This window comes from Harmonia axyridis, chromosome 3 (genome assembly GCF_914767665.1).
Source record: "Harmonia axyridis chromosome 3, icHarAxyr1.1, whole genome shotgun sequence".
NCBI lineage: Eukaryota > Metazoa > Arthropoda > Insecta > Coleoptera > Coccinellidae > Harmonia > Harmonia axyridis.
In genome coordinates this window covers 14,451,307-14,478,070 of record NC_059503.1, presented here as the reverse complement: position 1 = coordinate 14,478,070, position 26,764 = coordinate 14,451,307, and the positions used below count along the sequence as shown (strand labels likewise).

The window sequence follows — 26,764 nt, the reverse complement described above, 5'->3', positions numbered from 1 at the left end:
TAATTCATCCAAATAAAATTTTGACACCCTGCTGATTGCTCGACAATTTGGGCTATGTGAGAACTGACAACTGGCAATATCAGGATCACCTTCAGAGTTCATTTGATTTATCTGTTTGTCATGCTAGTGAGCTATCCAATATTTCCATTGTTAATTAGAGTTAATTCAGCGTATGGATTCAATACGTCAGTCAGAGAGAACAGGATTTGAATTCGGAAATTATGAGCATTCCAATTAAAATGCGAGTCAATATTAGAGGGATGTGAAATCAGACAGAAAATAGCTAATAAGTGGAATTCTATGATTTTAAAAGCATTTTTATGAATATGTATCTGTGTTCCAAAGTTTTCTTCGAATACATCACCCTTTTTCTTTTCTTCTTGAGTAAACATTTTTCGTTTCTGATTTATAAAACTTTGTACTTACTACTTATCCACGAAAAAATTTATGTAAAACTTGTTCCAAAGGAGACGACTGAGAGAAATATAACTATACTTGATTACATTTCACAGGGTTGTCATTGCATTTGATACCCCTGAATTTATTCATCATCTGGCATTCGTCAATTTACATGCTAATTCAGGCATATCTATCAAACCTCCCTACGATTGGTTAGACCAGAGAAAAGAATGACTCGAACCACATTTCACTTGCAAATAGTAAAATGCGTGCTTGAAAAAAGTTGATAGAATTCTATTTCAATTAGAAGGAATCAATTTTCTGTCTTCAAATATACCGAATATTTTACACAATTATTGTGTGAATATTTCTAAAGTTGTCTCATACAACTTTCGGGAAAAGTTCATTTGGTTCTTAATTTATCGAAATAGACAATTTGATTGGTTGTAGGTACCGTTTTGTGTTTTTTTTTTCCAAATACCTTATAATTATTTCTTATCTATGAACTCAAAGTAGTGCAAAATCTCAAACTTGAAAAGTTAAAGCTTAAAAAATATAATAAAAATAAATCCACTGTTTATTTGTTTCTGTTATCATGTAAAATGGTTGTACCGTTGAAATAAATAAGTAAATCTAAATTTTCATTTGATATTTTTCTTTTCGTTTCAACTTTTTATATTCTCTTTAATACGAATGTACTTAAGAAATAAAGAATTCAAGCAGATTATCAATGTAAAGAGTTTTCCAATAAGAAATTTCATTTTGATATAAAAAACGAGTATATTTCAGGAGAAATCAATGACTATTCACATTCACATTTGCGGCTGTATGTCCTTGATAACTTGATGAATTCCATCTTTAAGATCTCGATTCGATTATGGAGCATTACCAAAGACCTTATCTTTCACATGGCCCCAAAGAAAAGAGTCTAAAGGTGTTAATCATAATATTTTGAAGGCCAATTGTGATCACCTCTTTCAGAATTAACACGTCCAACAAACTTTTCTTGCAAAATATTGATTTTTTCGTTGCTTGTGTGGCACGTATCACCGTATTATTGGAAATTAACGTCGTCCTCAACAATATCTTCCAATTTCGGCTATAAAAAAATCATCGATCATGCCAACTTCCCAAGATTTAGAATATAGAAAAGTGGGTGAATCGCAAACAAGAAGTCAGTAGAGATTTATTCAATGAATATTATAATTCTCTCATGTAATATCCCTTTTTATAAGACCGATAAATTACGGGACATACTGTAGGTAAAGATCCTTCTGAAGTTTATTCAGTTTCAAAGCAACCAAAGATGGAAAAACCCTTTATGTAAATACATCCTTTTTTTTTTGAGCAGCAATATTTCAACTCTCTCTCGAAAAGAACTTGTCTTGGTCGTGTTCGAAATAAAAACATCATCTGTCTCCTTGCCAACGGAACGACATCTTAACATCCAATATATTGATGTACCAGTAATCAGCTGTTTATTTTGTCAAATACTAAAAATAGGAGGGGCACAAGTTTAGATGAAGCGTCTTATTATTCGCAATACAGGAATACATCAGGTGACAAAGTTTAAAAAATTTGTTTCTCGGTTATTTTCGTGTTTGGGTTATGAAAATAATCTATTCTTAACCACTGTTCTATTTATTCCAACCAACTCAATTTGTTCACTTTATCAATGTACTGCAGTGAGAATCACTTGATTTAAACAGAGTGAAAGCATCAAGGGGAATTCAATATATCAAACTTAATGACCCAATTCATACAACCTATCTGCGAATTCTTCATTTATATGATATTTTACGTCAATTTTCAACTTGGATTTTTAAACTGGTAGTGAAGGATTTGTGGGTGTTAATGTAATCACAACACGTGATGAATTTTCGATTAATCATTTGAAAAAAACATTTGTTTTTCATTTTGACGTTTGAGAAGGACATTATTCAACCCAAAGCAATAAGGGTAAGATGAAACAGTAACATTTCAATTCACTAGTGAATTAAACTTTAATCGATTAATTTTCAGAGTTTGTTATTCATTTTCCAATAATAGAGACAACATTTATTGATAAATATTGCTCATCTGGATCGGTATCTAAAAAGTATCTCTCTCTTCTTGTGCTTTGACTTTTTTGCTATGTTTTCTCTAGGATATTGCTTCAAAAGGCAGACACTCGGTTAAATCAGATTATCTATCCATATAGAAGCGATACCTTCGATCCCACTTTTTTTCTGGAAAGTGGAAGTGGGATACAATTTTGTATACAGCACGTTGGTTATAAATGTTATTCATTAGAAAAAAATTTACCCAATCGATCTTCGGGCAAAATATTCCGAAATAATATAGACTGTAATTCATCTTGAATGCAAATCTATGTAGGCTTGGTTAATCGATCGTCTAGAGGTATGATTCGATTACCTGGCCTTTCGTCTTTTTCTCCGTGACTTTGTTGGATTTGTAATAATTAAACTCTTTTCAATTATTTACATCTATTTACGAAGCCACACTTATACAGTACAAACTCAGTATTGAGAAGATCCTAATTACGTCTTAATTACAAGTTTCTCACTACGGTACTGAATTTCGTCTTTAACTCGTTTGTTGATTACTCGAAACGTGTTCGTTTATCACGTCTTCGTCGTACTTCAAGTTTTCGGTCGTCTCGTCTCTAACTCGTCTTGATTTAGTCCGCCAACCGTCTTTTCGTCTTACGTCTTAAGTTGACCGACCGAACTTGACTCGTCTTCGACTTAAGTTAAACTCCACCTGTCTTCGGCTTAATTTCTACTGTGCTCTCTGCCGATTGGAACTTACCCTGTCTCGAATATCGACCTCCCTTCTTTCGGCTTGACCACACCCTTAGGAAAAGTACCATCCCCTAGTCCAATAAGAATTTTGCCGTACTGCCCACAAAAAACTTCGCGGATTCCTGGAAATCGAATATTCTCAAAGGACTAGTACCTGATACACAGATGTAACACATCTGGTACAACCGTCTTGTTCTCGAACTTTCCCAACCCCAGTAAATCTCTTAAGTTTTGCAACCGACATGACACATCTTCGACACCCCGAAAAATGACACATCCTTTTCACATTATATGTACAATAACAATTCATTCCCTGTAAATTCATTGAAACCGTCATGCCTTCGACACTTGAAAAACTAATAGGTCTCCAAGAATCCCGTTGACCATCTCAATTATTTACAGGGGACAATAACTGGATCCTACATCTACAAGAGTATCAAAGTAGGTACCTTTTTTCGGACCTATTTTGACTTGCATTAGCAACCGTAACCATTTGAAAAGAATATGAGTATCGAAAATTCAAAATTCACTAAACTTTCATCATTACGAATACTACCGGAATAAAAAATTACCGGACATCGGGCTAAAATAAATACTTTTCCACAAGTTAATATTTATTGTTCGAAAACCCTTTTACTGAATGTAACGTGAAAATTTGTTCCAAACCAAAATCTAGGTGCTCCACAAAGGGAGGGAAGCGCAAATTGAAATTTACAGCTAGATGCTTTTAGAGTGAGTTTTATTATCACCTAGTTTCAAATTAAAAATTATGTCTGTTTAATATTGTCCCAGTGCGAAACAGATTCATCGGTTGGCTGGTCCATTAGAACGATACAAAAGAGTCTTTAATGAATAATATGAATTATTCAATCGATAATAATAATAATATCATCATATTTGTTTCCACTTTTTTATTCGGGTTGAAATTGGAACTAATGATTTGAATTCTTTGTATTTAGTTTATATTGCTCTAGAGTTTACAATTTTGGGATGAAAAATGCATTTCTAAACAACTTCGATATCGTTTGGATGAAGCCTTATAGAGAAAAAGGATACTCAAGCGTTTAGCAGTAGGTATCTTTTTGCTTCCCGAGAGATGGCGTCGAAGGCTACGCAATTATCGGAAGAATGACACCGCTTGGGAGATAAACCAGACTATTCTATATCAAATTCACAATGCTCCGCTTAGAAGATGGAAGGTGTATATGGCAGGGACCAGCAAGTTGAGCCAGAATTACGTTTTCATAAAATTTTCCAAACTTCACGACCGAGATGTCCCCATTTTTTCATTGTATTACTACGATCAGCTATTGATTGATATCATCCAATAGCGGCTAGGATTATCAAGTGACGTGGAAACAATAAAACCCCTGAATAAACTTTGCAACTTCCTATACCGAGAAAGGAATGAGATGAACTCCCACAAAAGAATTAGTAAGTAGGTATTACCGAGGAAATTGAATGCGAGGATGAATTCACATCTGCATTTAATTCCACATTATCATTCCAGTCGTTGCATTTGTGGCGCAGTGGCGCCGTTGTAATTGAATTCGTGAAAGTATTTCTGATCGAAAAAAATGAAAGAGGGGATAATGCTGAATTACACACTGATTCGCTTCATTCTCATACTTTTCACGTCGGGTACGTTTTATTAAGACTCCAATAATGATGTTGATTTATATACAGGGTGTTTCCTAAACATGCGGCAAAAATTCAGGGGGTTGTTCCTTGGACTATTTTAAGCATGTTTTGTCCTTGGATGATTTTTGAAAAACCTCTTTGTTTCGAAGATACAGGGCGAACAACATTTTTCATATTTTTAAAATTAATAATAGTTTAAATAAAAATGCGTACCGCACTGTGTTTACTAAGTAGGTACAATTTATTTTTAAATTTGTTTAACAACATTCCAATTACTAAAAACGGCCAGTTTTTTGACTAAAAATTGGAATGTGGAAGACTTGCGAAATCGGATCATTGCTGGGTGTAACTTAATAAGAAATGATCCTGGTGTTTTTGAAAGGGTTCGGCAGTCAATGAGGAGAAGATTGGATGCTTGTATGCTGGCTAGAGGTGGTCATTTTCAACAGTTTCTGTAGGTTGAGTTGAATTTTCATGTAATTTTTCATAATAAAATGTTATTATCTGAAATTTTGTTTCCCCTATATCTTCGAAACAAATAGGTTTTTCAAAAATCATCAAAGGACAAAATATTCTTAGAATAGTCCAAGGAACAACCCCCTGAATTTTTGCCGCATGTTTAGGAAACACCCTGTATATTGCATTTTTGAATGGGTTCATATATGGAATTATCTTCAGAATAAAGTTATGTAAACCAGTGGTTTTGATAATTTATTTTGTGATGGTAGAACTGTTCATAATGTCAAAATTTAATTTTGAATTCAAACAAGGTAATCGTCAATTATAATAATGTGATTCAAAAAGTTCTCTTCTTTTATATGTTTCGAGTTCTAACAAGAAATCGAAAACATTTAGAATAAAAAAAAATATTTCATACCTAAATTCTGTAGTAATAATCACTTTTTTATTCTATGATATATGAAAGGGTTTTTCAATAAGAAGCTTCATTTTGAATAGTCCGCTAACTGGGAAGCTGTCATCTTTTGATAGGTGACAAGCAAAAACTACGCCATTGTTGAAAGTACACGCTTCAACAATGCATCAAAACTGTTGAAATTCATGAAATTCATCAAAAATGCTGAAAATTTTGCACTGTGCACAAGTGGTACGCCACTGAGATATTTCAAACTAAAAATAATTTTTCAACTGTTTGTTTAATTTCTTTAAATTAAATTAATCTCATCTTTTTTGAAAAAAAAACATAGAGAAGTCAACAATACGAAGAACAGTGAGTCGATTAACTGAAAAATGTTGTCTATGAATTATTCTCAAATTTTTCTCATAAATTTCTATTCATTCCAAATGACCACTGACTTTGTAAACGTTGAACAAAATTGGTACAAGAAATGTCGAAAAAATGTTACATACAGTGTTGCCATTGTAACTATTTTGAGTTATATCATTCCAATTGGAAACCCTATACTTTAAATAATAATATTTACTGCACAAACCACTCTGAACACTAATCGAACATGAGTTCCTCACTAGATAAAATAATTTGCCTTTCAAGAATTAATAATTCTCAGTTGCCATGGATTTGTGTGTATATATACGTAGAATGGCAAGAAGGAAAGTTGATCTTTCAAACAAGAACTAACTACCTACTCAGTTGCAAGTTAGCGCACTACTCTAAGTACAAAGAAGCTTTTTGTCATAGAATACGATGATGGAACTTTATATTTCCACTAGAAGTTCCACAGGGTGAAATGAAAGCAGCATGTTTTAGTTTACAGGAAATATGAAACAATACAACATTTTACGCTGGATGAACGAATGAAAAACTGGCACACAGTGAAAACTTTAATCAAAAGGTACCGAAGTGATCGTGAATGATTCTTTTAGCAAGAAAAAGTTCTTGAAAGCACTGAAAGAAGTCAGGAGTTTTTGTGAACTTTTCGTTTATAGTCGAACTCAACTGCAACTTTGTATTTCGACAATCGCATCGTAGTATGTACTCAGCAAATATAAAGATTGGAGATTTGGAGTTGAAATCGGAAGAATTTACTATTTAGATATTTATCAGCAAATATCATTTCATGCTCCGGGAGCTGGAAGTGGACAAAGAATCATACTTTTGCTCGAAATTGGATTGAAATTAATTTCCCTGAAATCTACCCTCTCGTAGAAAATTCAGAATACAAACACTATGCAACGAACTTTTTCGAAGGCATTTCTCTATATAGGCCGTCACAATTTAATCCTACTGGTTCTTATTGAGGTATATACCTTAATAAGAAATATAATATAAAGGGTGTTTTTTTTAGAGCTATAGAACTTTAAATTGCAATAAAACAACGATGGATTATTCGATTGACATGAATTTTATTTATCCGCAAGATAATCTTGTGGCATTACATTTTAAATATGATTTCTGGCATATGACCGCCACGGCTGGCTCGGATGTAGTCCAATCTGGACGTCCAATTTTCGATGACTTTTTCCGACATTTGTGGCCGTATATCGGCAATAACACGGAGAATGTTGTCTTCCAAATAGTCACGGGTTTGTAGCTTATCCGCATAGACCAATGACTTTACATAGCCCCACAAAAAGTAGTCTAGCGGTGTTGAATCACAAGATCTTGGAGGCCAAATCACAGGTCCAAAACGTGAAATTAGACGGTCACCAAACGTGTCTTTCAATAAATCGATTGTGGCACGAGCTGTGTGACATGTTGCGCCGTCTTGTTGGAACCACAGTCAGTTTTTCTGGATGTAACGGTGTTTCGACATACTCTTAAAGGTTACATTGGATAATCACCTCGTGTTGCTATATTCTAGTTTTCAGTTCATTCTATCAAAATGCAAAACGACGCTGGAGAAAAAGTTGATTTGTACTGCCCAAGGAAATGCTCGGCAAGCAACAGCATTATTTCCGCTAAGGATCATGCCTCCATCCAATTGAGCATTGCTGATGTCGATCCAGAGACAGGAAGGCTGACCGACAGCAGTAAGAGTTATGCTCTGTGTGGAAATGTCAGACGTATGGGTGAATCTGATGATTGCATTGTCCGATTGTCGAAAAAAGGCGGTATTTTGGCGAAGAACTTCTAGGGATTAGCTGTTCTAAGTAATGTTAAGGAAATAAAAATGATATTTAAAAATGAAAATTTGCTTCACTCCAAATGCGGCAGTTTTGGATACCTAAGATAGTAGGTTAATTTACGCTTGAAGCCAACCCACATCATGAACATACATTGATTGAATATATAGGCTGGTCCAGACGTAAATTCAATAACTTTTATTTTAGATAGAACTACTTCAAAAATTCATATGAACATATATCAACAAGCTTCGTTTTCGAGATAGAAGGTGTTGAATTTTGAAAAAAAAATTAATTATTATTTAAAAAAATTGTCACAAAATTCTTTTAATGAAATACGGAAGGTGGAACAAATTTTGAAAACATTTATTCTATCGCTTATTCTAATCTACAGATCAGGTGAAACACGATCTCCTGGCAATATAATAAAAAAATGAACAATACAAGAAAAAAACTTGTATTAATTTTTTTTTATCCACAATGTGTTCAAAAAGCTTCCTCTTCCTCTGTTAGGATCGAAAGCAATATTGTCCCGAAAGCTGCCCCTCAACCAAGAACCAGTAAATCAGTGTTGATTGGATAAAACTGTTTTTGCACCAAGGGTATAATATGAATGTGGCAATTTAACACCCAAAATGATTCCCCTAAAACATCCTTATTTCTCTAATGAAAAGTTGGGGCACCATCATTTAATCCTAAAGTCTTAGGTCTGAACGGTCGACATCGGTCTTCATATATCCTATAAGGAAGGAATCGATAGGCCAACAAAAACATTTGTTCCTCATCCTATAACTCAGGATTTCTCGTGGATGAATTCAAGGGGAAAATAAATGAGGAAAGGGTTCCAGTTTACGGAGATGGCTGATTTGCACTAATCTCCTTAGCTCATCTCAACGAAGATTGGAAATATATCTGCAGTCACCCGAAAAATAAAGGGAAAAGACAATAAGCTCAATAAACCCAGCCTTCAAAATAGATTTGTATGAACACAAATATTCGAAAGAATATAATGGCTTTTTAAAGCTCGTTCAGTCATACATGTGCCTATTGAACCTTAGGGGACCATTGAACTATTTATAAGATTATGAAAGACGATATTTGCTATGATGTTTTGGCATCATCTAGAAAAGAGTTCGGGTTATGGGAAGTTCTTGAAATTATGCATGCATATTCGAGCGATTATTTTATATAAGTTGTAGGATTTCAAGTATTTTACTCTGTAAATTTTGTGAATGGCGCTTTGGAATTTTTGACCTCCTGATGAAGGTTCAAAGAATTTGTTGGAGCCAATTGGTTTACGATGGAACCAATTTCCGGCGTTTACTGGAAGAAGATCGGATCACATGTTTTTCTGGAAGGTCTAGAATAAGCTTCGATAACCACATGCTATGATCCACATTTTCATGAGGAAAAGCGATTCTAGGATCTATCAACAAGAAACATTTCTTGGAAATTGGAATTATATCGCGAGTCAATCAAAGTTAGCCAGTAGATCAGAAGGGACGAGACGAGGAACATACTTAGACGAAAATCAGTTAGAGCTGAGTACCATCAGATGCATTAAATTTTATGGAGGTTTCATTGAACAATAACTTATGATGAAACAAAATACAGTAGAGTTTAAAGTGTTTACCATGAACATAAACTTGTAACATTATTGGAAAGGCTTTGTTAATGGATTTGTACGTAGTTAAAGTTTTTAACTGGTTCAACCTTGCACAAAGTCAACCTGAAGAAGACGTTTTGCCAAGAATTCGAAACATAACCCAAAGCAATCGATAAACGAAGCCTGCATATATTACAGCTCAATTTTAACCTAGAAAGATTTGTTGGTACAGAAACATAAGATATCGTTTTCAATATTCTGCTTTGTTGCTGAATGATTCCAGCGATGCAATAAACACGAAATTTTGCAAGGGGCCTGAAATTTGCTATTTTATCCATATGAAGAATGTTAGAATTGTTTGAAATTTCTCCCAATTTTCGAAAACACCTTGTATCTCGAGAACGATAGTGTCGAGGTGACCGAATACATATACAGATTTTTTTTCTCTCCTAGGCTTCTGTGAGGCCTCGCAGAAACTTAGAGCTCGTGCGAGTGAATAGAACATATGTCCTCTATCTTCAGCTGAGCATTTCCGCAGTGATCACCATCAGACACCTTGTAAAATGTCATATATCAAAAGGAGAGAAAAATCATTCCAAGCATGTATTTCCCATTTTTAAATGCTTCTTCAGTTTTCCATGCATAACAATTGTTCTGAAACAAGATTGATGATTTTTTGAGATGCAAGAAAGAATTAAGTATGTAACATATATAAAAACATAGAACACCTAATGATAATCATAAAATCACCCTCAAAGTGAAATCCATATAATTGAGGACAAGAAAATCTCACTTTTTCGAAAAGCGTAATCCACAAATCCATTTCAAGCTTTTCAAAGGTTTATTTTTAGGACATAAACAACCAGTATAACGAACTCAATGTGAAAAGAAACCAACGTGTTGAATTCGAGGGTCTTCCCTTTTCAGCAAGATGTAATTAATGCAAAAACATCACCACATAAAATGCCCCCATACGATCGTTTAATTATTCTTCTTTGGACTGCTAGCTGAATAGGCGGCTTGTTGAGAGAACAGTTGTAATTAATTGCGAAACTACCCTGTCATTATTCTGTCAGTTAGCAGGTGAAACCCCCCAAAAACACGTTCAGTGAATTATGTACTTTCTTTGAAATTACAATTGAATAAATCATATGGTTATGTGTAGAAACAGTGGCAGAGAAGCAAGACTTGTGTAGTTCGGCAATCAGATTAACTTTCAAATCGATGTTTCAAAATCGAATTCAGCCTTCTGAATACAAATCTACTATCAAGAAATAGATTTGTGCCTGATTGAACCTCAAAATGGAAGATATTTAGGCTATTGCATTTTCTACGTAATTATTTAAATTATATTACGCTCCAAATTGAAGAAGAAATAATAAGTACCGGGTTTTTCACCATAATTTGACCCCCCTTTAACTTTGTTACTAAAGGAGGTTTGGTTTTCTACCAAAGTTTCCCGAAATTGACTAGTGTTTTTTAAAATGATTTCACAAAACGAAATATATACAGAGTGGGCAACATATTGATTGCATCAACTTCATTCTTTCAAATGAAACACCCTGTATATTTTTCTATATTTGCCTAGCTCTTTTTTCCCTGATTTCGAATATATAACATATGTTTGGCCTTTCTCTCTTATTCTGAGTACCACAGAGTTTCAAATTTTAAGAACCACCTGGCATGCTCAGTAATCAGTTTTCAAGTGGTAGGCTGCGATAACTCAAAATTCCCTTTTTTGAGTTATCTCGTTGGCAACGATATATGAAGCTATTCATCAAATATGCACTACATAGAAGCGGAAAAATTTGAAAATTTTCACTTTATGTGAAGAACAATAAAAATAAGCAAGCTACAAGGCGAGAATATGTGGAGTTGCATCCAAATCATCCGATTCCAATTTATAGTGAAAAACGTATGTCATATCGCTGCCGATGAGATAACTCAAAAAAGGGAATTTTGAGTTATCGTAGCCTAACACTTGAAAACTGATTACTGAGAATGCCAGGTGGTTCTTAAAATTTGAAAAAGAGAAAGGTCAAACATATGTTATATATTCGAAATCGGGGGAAAAAGAGCTAGGCAAATATAGAAAAATATACAGGGTGTTTCATTTGAAAGAATGAAGTTGATGCAATCAATATGTTGCCCACTCTGTATATATTTCGTTTTGTGAAATCAACTTGTTAATGAATGTCACACGCCTACCCCATCAGAACACAGAATCAACTTAGAACCAATTACAGAAGAACTGTGAAATCACAAAATACGCCCATCTATAGGAGCATAATGACTTATAACTCGGTTCCTGTGTGTGCCGTAATTTAAGAGAATACCTAGAACTTAATTAACCTCAATGTTTGTAATTGTTTGTTTTTTTTGTTTTTTTTCGATAGAAGTGATTTGTTAATTTAGATTTGTTATATGAGTTGAAGCCTTGGTACCAGTACACCTGTACTGATTTAAGGTCAGAAAAATAAAGTTTATTATATTATATTATTATTTTAAAAAACACTTCTCAATTTCATTAAACTTTTGTAGAAAACATTTTTTGTACCTCTTTTAGTAACAAAGTTAAAGGGGGGGTCAAATTATGGTGAAAAACCCGGTACACTGTGGTCCAACCAAAACCAAAATATACAGGTCCGTATTGAAAAAATTGAGGTTGGGGGTTGCCCAGAGAGCACGAAACGTTGGATACGAAATCTGATTACGTCAAATTGAGAACAATTTACTGTCAAATACAAAATTCCGGTAACATTTTTTGATAATATTTGGAATAAAGTGGAAAAAAAAGAAAAATCAAAATGACAGAATTTACTTTTCTTATGATATCTCAATAACCGGCCCTGATAATCTCGATTTGTTCGAACGGCTTGATAATGCTTCTATGCATGCAACTTTTTCTCCATTTGACCGACCTTCTAACTTTTATGGTCTAAAAGTTACCAATACAATCCCATTGAAAAAGTGGCCACCCTATATGTAATATTTAATTACTCTTCCACTATTTCACCTGTCATTTCGTCATCGATGGAAATTTTGAAGCGAAATTTCTGGGTCAGATAGTACTCGATAAGATCTTCAAAATGAGGTATGGCAACACCCCTCATCTCTATTAAAAATCAAGGGGTTGTACTCATCCCTGTTAGGGGGTTGCTGTTACGGGGCTGCGAAGAGCGGACAATTTATTTCCCCTCGAATCAGAAATTGAGGGGTCTGAGCGATTTTCCACATTTTCATTCGGAAAATCGAGGTGTTGAGTTTTCGTGGGACCATCCTGTATATTGAATTTTCTTAATGAAATGTTAGAGAAAGTCTGAAAAGTATTTATGTCCTGCACATGAAATGTGATGATATCATGGTCTTATTTTACATCCAATAAAATTAGATATACCTATGAATAAATTTAATTATTCAGACAAGTTCATACAGAATATTACTCCAAACTGAAGTAGTGATTAAGAAGATCTTTTAAATGCGAAGTTTCCAGATCAAGGGCAATATAAATTGGTTTCAGAATTCTTAGTCTTTTTGCTTCCAGTTTTCTCGATTAATAGAAGTCGTAGACTGAATTGGATTTTATAGATTTACGATATAATTGCTGATTAAATATGTAGATATCGTATAAATGTTCAGAAAACTGAAACGTATATGTATCGTCCGTATTTTATCATTCTTTCATTGCGATCATCTGGAAATAGGAAAATAAAATCGCCATAATCTCCAAGCAAAAAGATGCTAGGCACTAAGGTAATAAAGTTTGGGAGCATGCAGAAATACGAAACATATTGAAAACATATGTTATGCATTGCATCGTTGAAAAGATGTTTTCGTCATGACATTGTTGCCAAATTCGTTAAAAAGATTTTGTCTGTCAAATCTATTTCTTGAGATATGCTACATTCAGCATTCTTTATTTCAAACATGTATCTATTTCACGTCAAAACTATTAATAATTATAAGTAATAACACACATTTTAGCATGGAGTTTAGTGGGGAAGTTTCGCATAGGACTCCAACAATAAGAGTGTGCGATCATATATTATGTATATCCCATCATACTTGATATAGATCTTTCATAGTTTATAATATTCTGATGGAATATTTTCCCTAACTAAAAACACCAAAATTTTCTGGAAAACGATTAAGATGGCAGTGGAAGAAGTAAAATTTTATGCTCATGTTATAACCAAGAATTTTAAAATTTTAAAGGATAGTTTCTACGTAATTCTCTCCTTTATGATTAACTAGAAAATTTTGTACTACTTGAATATATATGCACCAACCATTAGATTCAGTCTCGTTCATTGATGTGGCGAATTGTGGATTTTAACAAATTATTCTTCGTTAATCCAGTGGTCATTTTTAGCTCTACTTCCACAAAATCGTAAGAATTTTCCATATATTGAATGAGCAAATATCGGCTTCCAAATAATTCTAAAGTAAAGGTGGGTTGGTGATTTTTATAGCAGGGAATGTTGACAAACGCAGCGGAGCGGAACAACTTTATGTTGTTTTTAATAATCAAGGATGAAATATGAAAAGGCAGCCAGAAAACTGGACCGAATTGTCGCCCCTCAAATAGAGACGCCTGAATCTGAAATGGTTGCTTCACTTCTTCACCCCTGACGCCGGCCGTGCTGTCAAACTCAAAATAAGTTTTGCTAAGAGTTCCTTCATCACATTGTTAACGATAACCAGATAATTTCCAGCTATATATTTGACCAATTAGATTCTAATTTTGAGTGGAAAATTTTCATTTATTCCCTCATTTTTGGCTAATATCAGAACTCACATCAATTGACCAGTCTCTTAAAAACTAGAAAGAAAAGAATAAAAGAAGTCTTGGAAATCAGTACATTTTTTTTCCATTTTTTGGCCTGTGTTATGGCATCCAGCATCAATTTCCGTAAGTAATATCATAGGGGCATCTAATTATAAATCGAAAAAACACGTTGCTTAGTAATATTTTAACAAAAATATTGTTGTGGTGTTGCTGGTGGCAACAAGAATACGAGTCGAAGACGATGACTTTCGTTGAAAAAATATTACTTTGTATTATATTTTTTGAATTTTTTCACAGGAAAAATTGAATTCAAAGGTATTGTAATCTTTCATGACAATAGCTGTCGAGTTTTGCCGCGGTTTAAATCGAAAAAACTGCTGGCAGGTGCTGTCATACAGTTTTCCCATCTAGAAACCATTTTTAATTCAAAATTGAGCGTTTGTGATTGATGGACATTGAGACGAGGGAAATGGTCATTACAAGAGGAAGTGTTCGAAATCAAACCAAGAATACTACAGCAGCACATGCCTTTCAATGAAGAGCATAACGAAAAAAATAATGATTACGAAGAATCCAAATAGATGGAACGTTTCATTATTAATCCAAGGATATCAAACAGTTTGAAGATTTGTTCAAAAATCCAATTCTGTCGGTAGGATTTTTCATTCGTTAACGTAGGATTTTCTTATACAGCGTAGCTATATTACCAGGAATTTCATTTGAATATACCGGGAATCAACGTGAAAACACGTTTGTCCTGTTATCTTCCGTGATTAGGCTAAATTACCTGGACTTAGCCGAATCCCTGCTCTCAGTGTACGTCTGCTCTTCCACCTTTGAGGGAGAGTGGTACATATTATTTCATGTGTACTTTGGCTTTCCTCCAACGTTAAATGGCCTCTAGGCATTCCGGAATTTGCACGATCCAAATTTCCTCCTTATAAGCCCCATTTGGAGGGATGTTTATGGCGAGATGATATCAATGTATTCGTATTGAATCGTTGTATGTTTACATAGAAATTATTTGTCGATAAACAATCTAGTGGGAAGAGTTGCAACTCAGATGTTTTTTGTACGAAATATGCAGGTAAATTTGGGTTAGGTTTGATTAGTGATGATGATGGTTTGTATTTAATTACTCTTTTTTTAACCACGAATTTGTTCAGTTTTGATACCCAGACTCCGGAAGATAGATTGCTTTCGTTTAAAAAGAGGAATGTATGTCAAATTACTCAGCCTTTCCAAGAGGTTAATGAGTGAAAACTAGACGTCGCTCTATGGTTAAGTAAATCATTTGTGGTGTACACCGAGGCAACGTAGAAATGGAAGCTAAGAATATCTTTTTACCTCAACAATGGAAGATTGTCTTGAGTTTCCAAGTGTCCCGTATCTATTATATTGCTATATACACGGTGATCCAGTGTGAACGATGTTAAATCCAGGAGATAACTTGTTCAATGAACTATATCCGAGATATACCTACTTTGTTTACAAATTTTAATCTCATTTAGAAAAAAAAAGATGTCTAGTTGAAAAAAAGTGGAACAGAGTTTTTTTCTTAAAAATTGAATGAATTCGAAATCGATATTTATTTTCAAAAAAAGCAATGGCCTAACAACTTTTCCTTCCAAAATTCACGTGCTGGTACGAACGCCACTGGTAGGCAGTCGAAATTTGCAGCTATACTAAAAATGAAGGCATAGAAAAATGTTTCCATTTTTCGCTTATAACTCGAAAACAAAAGAAGGTGGCGAAAAATGAATACTACCCTTGCAAGTTTCTCAGAAAAAGAGACCGAGAATGGGGTATCTGATTTTGTCTATCTTCTCTAGTTTAAAAGTTGTAGTGCTGAAACATCGAAATTTGCCCACCCTGTACAAATATGAATCGCGACCTATTTTGTAACAGCTATTTATTGGAATTTTCACCGTATTGTTTGAATGTGTTAACGGATATAGGGGTATTTTTCTCTAATAACTTCTATATTCCAGATGGCCCTTATTGTTTTATACGCACCAGGAATGAATGTGTGAATGCTGGGTTCAGTTTGAAGAAATTATATAGGCGGCTATAGGATGGTGCCAGTGTTCACAACAACTCAATTCATTGACTCCGTGAAGTCGTCGAAAGAACTTTCAAAAAAGAACTGTCTAGTCTGCTAGAGTAACACGATCTTCCTTTCGTAGTTCAGAAAAGGTTTGTACCTGTAATAAAAAAAAAAGTTAGGTTGGAGTTCTTGGAATCGAATTCTATTTCATTTATATCAATTCACTCAGGGGTTTTGCAATAACCCTACTACTGAGTGAGTAATCGAATCCCTTTTTTGTAAAAATGTACGACAGGGCTGAACATATCGAAAATATTGGCTACCTGACTTAGAGAAATTTTTGGTTAGTAGGCAAGCTAATACATATCATCATTTTTTAGTATTTTTATAGATGGATCGTATTTCATCGTATCAAAATTTTTAGTATTTTTATAGATGGATCGAGTCCAGCTTGAATGATTGTTTAATTTTGTTTCATTAAAATCTGATGGAAGTAAAAGAAGCTATCGTCGTTCAAAAATGAAATTAATTCAAAACAAATCCTCATATTCTCCTAGAAATGTCCGGTGGTTTACAGAATTCTTCTTTTTGATAGTGCCAATCCGTAATCGGATATTGGAGATCAATCTGGCTATTGTGATTTTGTTCACTCTGCCCGCTTCACAGGATTAACTCAACAGATCAAAAAAATTGAATTATTTTTTCCTTGTGGAGGCTAACAAGATGAATTCATGGATACCTCATTGTATCGAATTTTGAATACACAGACATTTACATTTAAATATCACAAAAGTCACATTTTTTCATGAATATTTTCCTCCTTCTCATATTTAGTAAGAAAGTTCCTATAGCGAGGATTGTTTTAGAACAATGAAACGAAAACGATGTATTTTGAATAAAATGATACAAAATAACTTAGGAAATAAATATATTTGTTATGAAACCAATTTTAGATCGCATTAAAAACGTATTTATCGTCAATTCATTCAAAAACAGCTGGGGATAAATTCGGAAATAACTCCCCGTAAAAAAATCGTAGGGAAACAACTCTTGAAATATCAGAACACTGGAATATAAAACAATATACATAATATATCAGATGCACAACTTTGCTTCCTCCGTTTTGCAATTGGTGGAACCAGCTCGGCGTAATGTATTATCAGTTGTTAAAACCGACTGAAACAATCACAGGCGATCGTTATCGAATTCAATTAATGCGTTTGAGCCGAGCATTGAATGACAAACGGCTGCAATACAACGAGAGACATGATCAAGTGATTTTACAGCATGACAATGTTCGACCCCATGTTGCGAATTGGATTCCTACGCCGCTCAAAAGATGGGATAAAGTATAAGCTAGCGATGGACAATACCTTGAATCATATATGTATAACCAATATTTTACAATGAAGCCTCAAATTTCGGAAAAAAACGGTGGAAGCAAAGTTGAACGCTATGTAATATAATATAAAGAAGAATCCAGTGTGCAATCTTGATGCATCATTGCACAAGTTATGCAAAAAAAGTTTCTTGAGGGATGTGCTAAAATGATAGATCCGTTCCAAGGCTTAACTTTCAAATCAGCTCCTTTGGATAGGGATTAAAAATTATAAACCTTACCAGAAAATAGAAAATCAAGTTTTAGAGCTCTTTCAATCGAAGAACTTCTGAGAATAGTCAACTGTTACGATGAAGATGAGTAAGATCTCAGTGCGATAGGATGCTCCTTCGAATTGGCATAGCGTGTGGCAATGGTTAGCTAATTGCTAAATTAATTACTTCTTGAAAGGGCAAAATATTCTCCTGGGAAACTTTACTTGGAAGTTGTAATATAAGTTGATATTTTGTCAATACTTCCCATCAAGGACATCAAATTTTATCGACAAAATCTTATCTTGTATTAACGTTCATTCAACTAAAGTGCTCCAAATGAGTTAGGGATATTGACTTAAATTGCAAAAAAATACAGTTTAAATGAGATTTTTGTGATGAAAATTCCTATAAATATGATTTCAAGTTACAGGAAATAAAATTAATTTTAGACTGTAGGTCTGCAGCGTATACAGCGTGGTTAAGAAAAGTCTAGTTGAATAATGAAATTTTATTCTCAGAATTTGGTTCCATAAACGGGACAGAAGCTCTCTAATATCATTTAAGTTGTTATTGAGTTTTGAATGATTTTACAGCTATTTTCTCGAAGATTATATACTTTTTAAAACGATTGAATACGATATCCCTAACTGTTGTGGAGCAGTATATTTTCCAACCAATTCTGAAATTCAAATGGGATAAGTATTTAAGCAATGATTGGGTAAGACAAAATTTCATGTCTGAAACTCCAATACCATAAAACGGTTGACGCCGATAACGCAAGATAATAAAATAAATTATCTTCAAATCCGAGAACGGTCTAGTGAAAATATCGTTAACCAGTAAATATATTGTTTTCTCATATAACCATCTCTGAACAAGCGTAATAATTTAAGCAGTGAGCTCCGCAAATGACGAGTCACAAATCTAGAACAGTTTGGATACTATCCAAAACTCTGGCTCGATCCAAGAGAAGATTAACGAAATTATGCAAGACGAGCCAATTTTGAGAAGTAATTTGCCTACTGTGTTCTCTAAGTCCTTGCGAGTTACATTATACTGTGATATTATTAATACGTACAATCCCTGAAGATTTGCATGAATTTACAAGATGAAATATGATATGTTGGTTATCCATTTCGAGTGTGTGCGAATTTCAGTCAATGAATTTATATACAGGGTGATTCATCGGGATGGCCTATTAGACGTTTATGGATAGCCAATCATAATCTTGAGCTGAAAATTTGCATATTGAGGTTTGAGTCAATGATCTTTCTCCCTAAAGTATTTTCAGATCTATATAAATTCCGGTTATACTGAAAACAAGCTATTACTTCCTCATTTTAAATGGCACACCCAGTATATTATTGCATCATTAGAATGCTTTTTCAATGAGAATTTCGACGATATGCTAAAGCTTGAGTTAAATCTCAACTGTTTGTGAGTTCATTTATCATAAAAAAAATGGCGTCGATGAGGACTCACGTTTTTTTTTAATATTTCGGCAGAAAAAGCTTTTTTCGAAAATAATTTTTTTTTATTCTGCAAATACGTAGTAATGGGTGTTTTTTTTTGAGGTATATAACTTTAAGTTGGCATAACTGTTCAAGATGGCGACCGATTTAACAGCTGTCAAGTGATTTATTCTCAGTTTGGTTTGGCAATTTATCACGAATAGACTCACGCCTGAAAAATGCTTGCAAATAGTGCAATTTTATTTCGAAAATAATGGTTCTGTGCGGAATACGTATCGAGCACTAGGTCCATTTTATTTTGTTTAGCGATGAAGCGCACTTCTGGTTGAATGGCTACGTCAACAAACAAAACTGCCGCATTTGGAGTGAAGCTACTCCTCAAGTGTATGTCGAAACACCGTTAAATCCAGAAAAACTAACTGTTTGGTGCGCTTTATGGGCTGGTGGAATCATTGGTCCGTACTTCTTCAAAAACGATGATGGCCAGAACGTTACAGTCAATGGTAATCGAAATAGAGCCATGATTACTAACTTTTTCATTCCTGAATTGAACAACCATGATGTCCAGGAGCTGTGGTTCCAACAAGACGGCGCAACATGTCACACATCTCCTGCCACAATCGATTTATTGAAAGACACGTTTGGTGACCGCCTAATTTCACGTTTTGGACCTGTGAATTGGCCTCCAAGATCTTGTGATTTAACACCGCTAGACTACTTTCTGTGGGGCTATGTAAAGTCATTGGTCTATGCGGATAAGCCACAAACCCTCGACCATTTGGAAGACAACATTCGCCGTGTTATTGCCGATATACGGCCACAAATGTTGGAAAAAGTCATCGAAAATTGGACGTCCAGATTGGACTACATTTGAGCCAGCCGTGGCAGTCATATGCCAGAAATCATATTTAGAATGTAATGCCACAAGATTATCTTGCGGATAATTAAAATTCATGTCAATCGAATAATCCATCGTTGTTTTATTGCAATTTAAAGTTCTATAGCTCTAAAAAAAACACCCTTTATTATAAGACTGTTTGCAGTTTGGACCAAAAATGTACAGGATGTTTATATAAGCTATCAAAGCTTTTTTGTTTAAATACCAGAGCATAAATCTTCAGTTTGACATAAAAACAATTCAAATCGCTGAAAAATTACGAAAGTACTTAGTCAACGAACCTCAACAAAATTTTAGGTTTTTTTGCCGGTGAGTGCAGAAACCCTATTAAGAAAAAAATATGGAGGAACCTTTTTTCTCAACCTTCGCCGTTGATTTATATTTTAAAATGAATTAGACTAATTTGACCAAAGTCAGTTTGGTTAACTCCAGGGTGTATTAGAGAAATCAATCGCAATTACAAGGATGGCTTTGAACTTGTTGGTCCATCCTCAACGAATGAATACCCAAATGCGAGATCAATCTTCTAATGAAGCTCGGATTGAAATATATCACTTTGGGTACAGTCAGAGTTATCAATCATTCATATCAAAGTAATCTGAAATCCTGTCTTAAACAACTTCAAATCTATGCACCATATCCATGCAGAAGATTTAAATGATAAAAATAGACTGAATATTAGAAATATTAATAGGAATTTTTTTAAATATTGGAATTCATCAGTTCCTTTCTGAAGAAATTTAGTCAGGCTATTCACGAAAACGTCTTCTTTCATTTGTCAAACATTCGATACAATGAATTATATGATTGAATTAAATTTTTTATACGATAATCCTCACATGACTCTTTTATGAAAAACGAGGTGTTGAAATACAGAAGTGGAATATATGAATTGCTTTGTTTTCTTTCACTCATTCATTAAACTGATACAATGACTTAAATTTCGTAGTTCTTACTACTTACTTCATGAATTGTAATATAGGTAACAGTTAATTAAGTGATAGAAACAAAGTAGTTTTCTTCCATTTTCTGTTCTGTTTTGCTTTTTGGTTTCCTAAAGAAAATAATTCCAAAAAAATTAAGTGATCTCATACTCAATTTAGTAATTCCAAATGTTAGTGACATGCCATTTAACTGGATGATTGAGTATTAATTCATACATTCTGGGAAAAATGCAACAACAATAATGCTTTTAAGTTTCTCGACCAAACTAGGCTTAAATATTTGACTGGACTACTAGAGGTAAAAATTTATCCATTAAAAGATAACGATATTCTTCATTAGTGATGTGTTGAACCACATCTGTTGAATTGACACTCTCGTATTCTTCTTGACAAAAATTCTACAAGATAATCAATTTGCTTCTGAAGTATTCCATCCCAGGCAATCTGTGATTAATACCGGAGAGCTACTTGTGTTTGTGTCTACTTCATTAACATAACAGTAGATTGATATCAAGTGGGAAATGCTTCCATAAGCAATAGCACCCCATACCATAACCCCTACATTGTGGTGCACATGTAGCTCAACAAAAAACAGCACATTGCGATGTTCTCCTCGTTTACGTTTGAGCATCATGCCACTACCCTGCGTTCACATAGCAGAATCGGTATTCATCATTGAAGACCATCCTATGAAATTCCACCTCCCAATTCAGTTGCAAAATACACCACTCCAAACGTTACTGTCGATGACGAGCCGTCAATGGAATCAATGGATTTTCCAGAATGTATTAGGCCAATTGAAAAGTCTCCGGTCTGATACACAGATGGCGGTGCTAGTATTAAATCCGATACGAGTCAAAATTTGACTGCAGTCCGACCATTGGTTCGTGAGATATTGCGTTGTAAGTGTAGCTACTTTTGTTATTTGAAAAAAGATGGAAAAATAAGAATTTCGTGTGCTGATAAAATATTGCTTTTTGAAGGTAAAAAATACAGTTTAAGCAAAATCTTGGCTCGATGAAGAGTTTCCGGAATCTGCACCAGGAAAATCAACCATCATTGATTGGTATGCTAAGTTCAAACGTTGTGTAATTAGCACCGAAGACGGCGAACGCTGTGGACGCCCAAATGAGGCTGTCACCGACGAAAAATCAAAAAAGTTCACTAAATAATTTTTAATGACTATAAAGTGAAGTTGATCGAGATAGCAGACATTGTGAAGATATCATCTGAACGTGTACGTTATCATTCACGAATATTTGTACATGGGAGAGCTGTGTGCAAAATGGGTGCCGCGCGAGCTCACAATCTATCAAAAGCAACAACGTGCTAATGATTCTGAGCAGTGTTAGAAGCTGTTTAAGTGCAATAAAGCTGAATTTTTGCGTCGATATGTGACGACATGGCTCCATCATTTCACTCCGGAGTCCAATCGACAGTCAGCTGAGTGGACTGCACACGTTGAACCGAATCCAAAGCGAGGAAAAACACAACAGTCAGCTAGCAAGGTTATGGCATCAGTATTCTGGGATGCGCAAGGTATAATATTCATTGATCATCTCCAGAAGGGCCAGATCATCAACAGCGATTAATATATAGCGTTAGTGAATCGTTTAGAGGATGAAATCGTGAAAAAACTGTCCCATTTGTGAAAAAAAAAGGTGCTGTTTCTTCAAGACCATGCGCCATGTCACAAATCAATGAAAACAATGGCAAAATTGCATGCATTAGGCTTCGAATTGCTTCTGCATCCACCGTAGTCGCCAGATCTGGCCCCCAGCGACTTTTTAATGTTCTCAGACCTCAAAAGATTGCTCGCTGGAAAGAAATTTAGCGCCAATAGAGAAATGATCGCCGAAACTAAGGCCTATTTTGAATTGTACTACAAGAATGTAGAGTTGGAAGATCGCTATAATTGCTGTATCGCCTTCGAAGGCAACTATGTTAAATAATAAAATCGCGTTCACTCAAAAAAAATTGTTTACTATGATAGACCGGTGACTTTTCAATTGGCCTAATTATATGTTGAATCCTTTGTAACATTAAACAAGTATATCCCTAAATTTGCGATTTATTGCATACTTACATAACAAATTGGCGAATGCGCTCTTACAAAAACCTACATTTATTTTATTGATTCGTTCGAGGACAGATTCAGAGAAAACTTTCTACTTAGAATTCAACCAGTTCTCTTGAAAATTATGGAATCTGATACTTCTCATCTCCTGACAGATTTCAACAATTTAATGTCTAAATAGAGCACTAATCTGATCCGAACTAACCTATCCCTCACAGGATTACTGAAAATATTTTTCAATTTTCAATTGTAGTTCACACTGAAAAACCAACCGACTTGACTTCTGGTTAGACCATGGTATGAAGACATTTCTTCTTTATTACCAAATAAGTAGCTAGGCCATAAAATCATACGTAAAGTGAATAATTCCCCTAAGGAGTAGTCTATTAACCTTCCAGTTCATTGTCGCCACATGGAATTGATGTAATGGATAATAATTTAATCATTACTTAGGGAAGTGACCGCTATTATAACTGTTATCTGCTGATCTAACACGACATACATCATTTTTTTCGTCTAACACAATTGACGTGTCTGTAGAATAAGTACAGAACTGATCATGAATAGTTGAATATAATAACCGAACAATTAATATCAATGGACATGGAAGTATAATATCTACTTTGCGATATATGTATACTAACTGACAAAGAAACTGCAACTCCCAAAAGGAACTGTTTAAATTTTATTTATTTTTTTTTCATGAAAAATAGATTGTATAGGGAGTAAATGATTTAATTTGTAGAAAAAAATTGTGAAGGTTTTTTCATGTAAAATAATACTCAAAGATTGTAGTCGTTTTTTGCTATTTTTTTTTAATTTTACAACAAACCAGCTGTTCGAGGATATCCGAAGTCGATGTTTAATTGTTGTTAAAATGCCTAGAGCACGTATAAGCTAAAAACTTCTTTATACATATATAAGGTGACTCTTAACTACGGTGCGAAACTTCGGAAGGTTCTTATAAACATATGTCCAGAGTTGCTTCGTTTTCGAGACACAGGGCGTTAAAAAAAACGGTAAAACGGTTTCAAATAACTAATAGAATACATTTTTAAACCGATTTGGTTGAAATGCGGTAAAGTTATTTGAAATAATCATGCGCTTATTGAGCACTAGCTAGATTGAAATTATTGTGGCGTTGCCAACAGCCCACAATATTGAGGAAAAAGTACGCTACTGACTCTTTTATGGGTTTTCAAAAATTTTTAAGATTGAACAAATGAAAAAAAATCCGGTTTTTTCCCCATATCCAGCTTCTTTTCGAGAAAAAAAATTGAAGCCACTCTTTCGTTTATCATGAACACATGTTTTGAAGACAAAGTATAATAGGTTGATTTCTTTCCCGAAGCTTGGTATAAAGAAATCACAAAAGACCATAAAAACTGTAGAAAAAATTATTGAATACTTGCTACGTTGTAACGTCCAAAATTTAGAAATTAAAGCACAGGATTTTTTAATTGGAATGATCGGTAAGGGAACTAGCCGACTTGGTTCGAATGTGTAGTTATTTGAATAAACTCACCTCAACTCTTACAATAATAAAACAAACATTATCGCGCCCCAGTTATAGCCGGAAAATCTCGACACTAGCGTGAAAATGCCCTAATCTACGTTGACAACCAAATTCTCCAGATGACTGATTACTAAGGGGGTACCTACTTGATGAGGGCAAGCAGTTCACCGCTGTCTTCATCACATATTGATCTATAATACGATGGGAGCTTCTTTCTGGAATATTATGCTTATCACAAGCCACCAACGGTCGTTAGTAGGAAATATATAGCATAGCTGAAAAGCTAATGGATGAGGTTACAGCAAGGAATAATTTGGTGGAAAACTTCATTATAAACTGAGTTGGCGAGTTGAAAGATTGTAACGGTAGGGGTTCAACGTTCTTCCCTGATTCCCTTCACCCTAACATTCAGGCGATTTTGCAAATTTTAGGTTCATTATTCCAAATAATAACGTTACAGGAAAATACGAGGAAAAAATTGTTCTAGATACCTAATCATGAAAAAAAAAACGCTTGGTTTCGTTATTGATCATATTTCAATGTTCTTTATTGGAATCGAATGGAAAAATAATGTCTTTTTCTCACTAAATAATCTATGATGTGAGTTAGATGTCTAAAATACTGGTGTATTCACTTATTAGATTTTGTTTAAAATAATTCTAACGACTCGCCTCGGCATTCTCTATTCCCTGATTCCTGATTTCTTCATACTTTCATACCATCCAGAAAAATGGCTGATTAAAATGCACAATTCATTATAAGACAGAAGGGTCTTATTGTCAGTGAAAAATTACAACTCTTTCATTATCTAAGTTATTCATCTGCTTGGTATTAGATACAATCTCCAGGTCTTCAAATAAACGAAATAAGTTGGTGACTGGAGATTATTGGAATTTCTAGATACCTATAGTATTCGACATACAGGGTGAGTCAAAAATGTGTACCGGGCTTTCTGGGGGTGATAGTATATTGAAAAATAAGTAGTTTGATGAATAAACTTATGTCCCAAAATGCATATTAAGGGAGATATATCCTTCCAAACTTGATAAAATTAAAACAATTTATCCGCATAACTTCTAAACCAGATTCTTCATCAGATCCAAATTTCATGCATAAATGTATGTTGTTAAAAGACTTTTTTTTATTAAACTTCTACATTTCTGATATTGTTATAAACGGTAATTTTAGAGGGTGAGTAATGATTTTTTTGGAACAACTTCTATGGTTATCGATGAATCTCGCGATGAATTAATCTCTAAATGGTTCAATGTTTTGTGTTTGGATAAGAGTACCATTTTATATAATTTTTTTCGATCCATCGAATACTTCTATTTTTTTCCCCAAATCGAATTCACCGAAAGAAGTTGTCCCAAAAAATCATGACTTTTCTCTTTCGGTCGATTTTAACAATTCTATGAGGAACTGAAGATCCAATTCCTACACATCTTCATGTGACTGACATCAATAGCGCGCAAAAACTCCTGACTGAGTCCAATATAATTTTTTCAAATGGGTTGATATATACATTCAGATAAAAGAAAATCATAAATATATTTGTGAAATTTACAGTATTTGGAAAGCAATCTGTAGTCGTTAAAAAGTGAAATATCAATCCTCCTTGTTTGACAAACCTATATATAAATTTGCATTACATGAAATCAAGAGAATAAATTAAAAGCTTCATAAAATTCGTCAAATTAATGATCCATTAGTCCAACCAGTAATGGGTTTTCCAATTGAGCAGATTTATTCTTTATATCGAACAAAAAATAGAATATTTCAGATGAAAGCAGATCAATTTGAATAGAAATTCATAACGATTATATTTTCGAGAACCACATTACGTATTGACCTTGGCTTCATTTACAGGATTGAATTTAATAAAGTCAAGTTCAATTGATATCTAGTGTGATTTTATCAATGTTAATCTTGATGT

At 34.1% G+C, this 26,764-nt stretch overlaps 1 protein-coding gene across 2 annotated transcripts in view; it reads right to left on the bottom strand.

Annotated features, from left to right (window-relative positions):
* The window catches only part of LOC123676188 (FMRFamide receptor), a 132,839-nt gene that overhangs the window by 73,285 nt on the left and 32,790 nt on the right, over positions 1–26,764 (bottom strand). The window contains exon 2 of one of the 2 annotated variants that reach the window (XM_045611928.1): positions 16,298–16,485. The exons of the other annotated variant lie outside the window; for it this stretch is intronic. The gene's annotated coding sequence lies outside the window, so the exon portion shown is untranslated. The remainder of the gene's footprint in view (positions 1–16,297; positions 16,486–26,764) is intronic. 2 annotated transcript variants of the gene reach the window in all.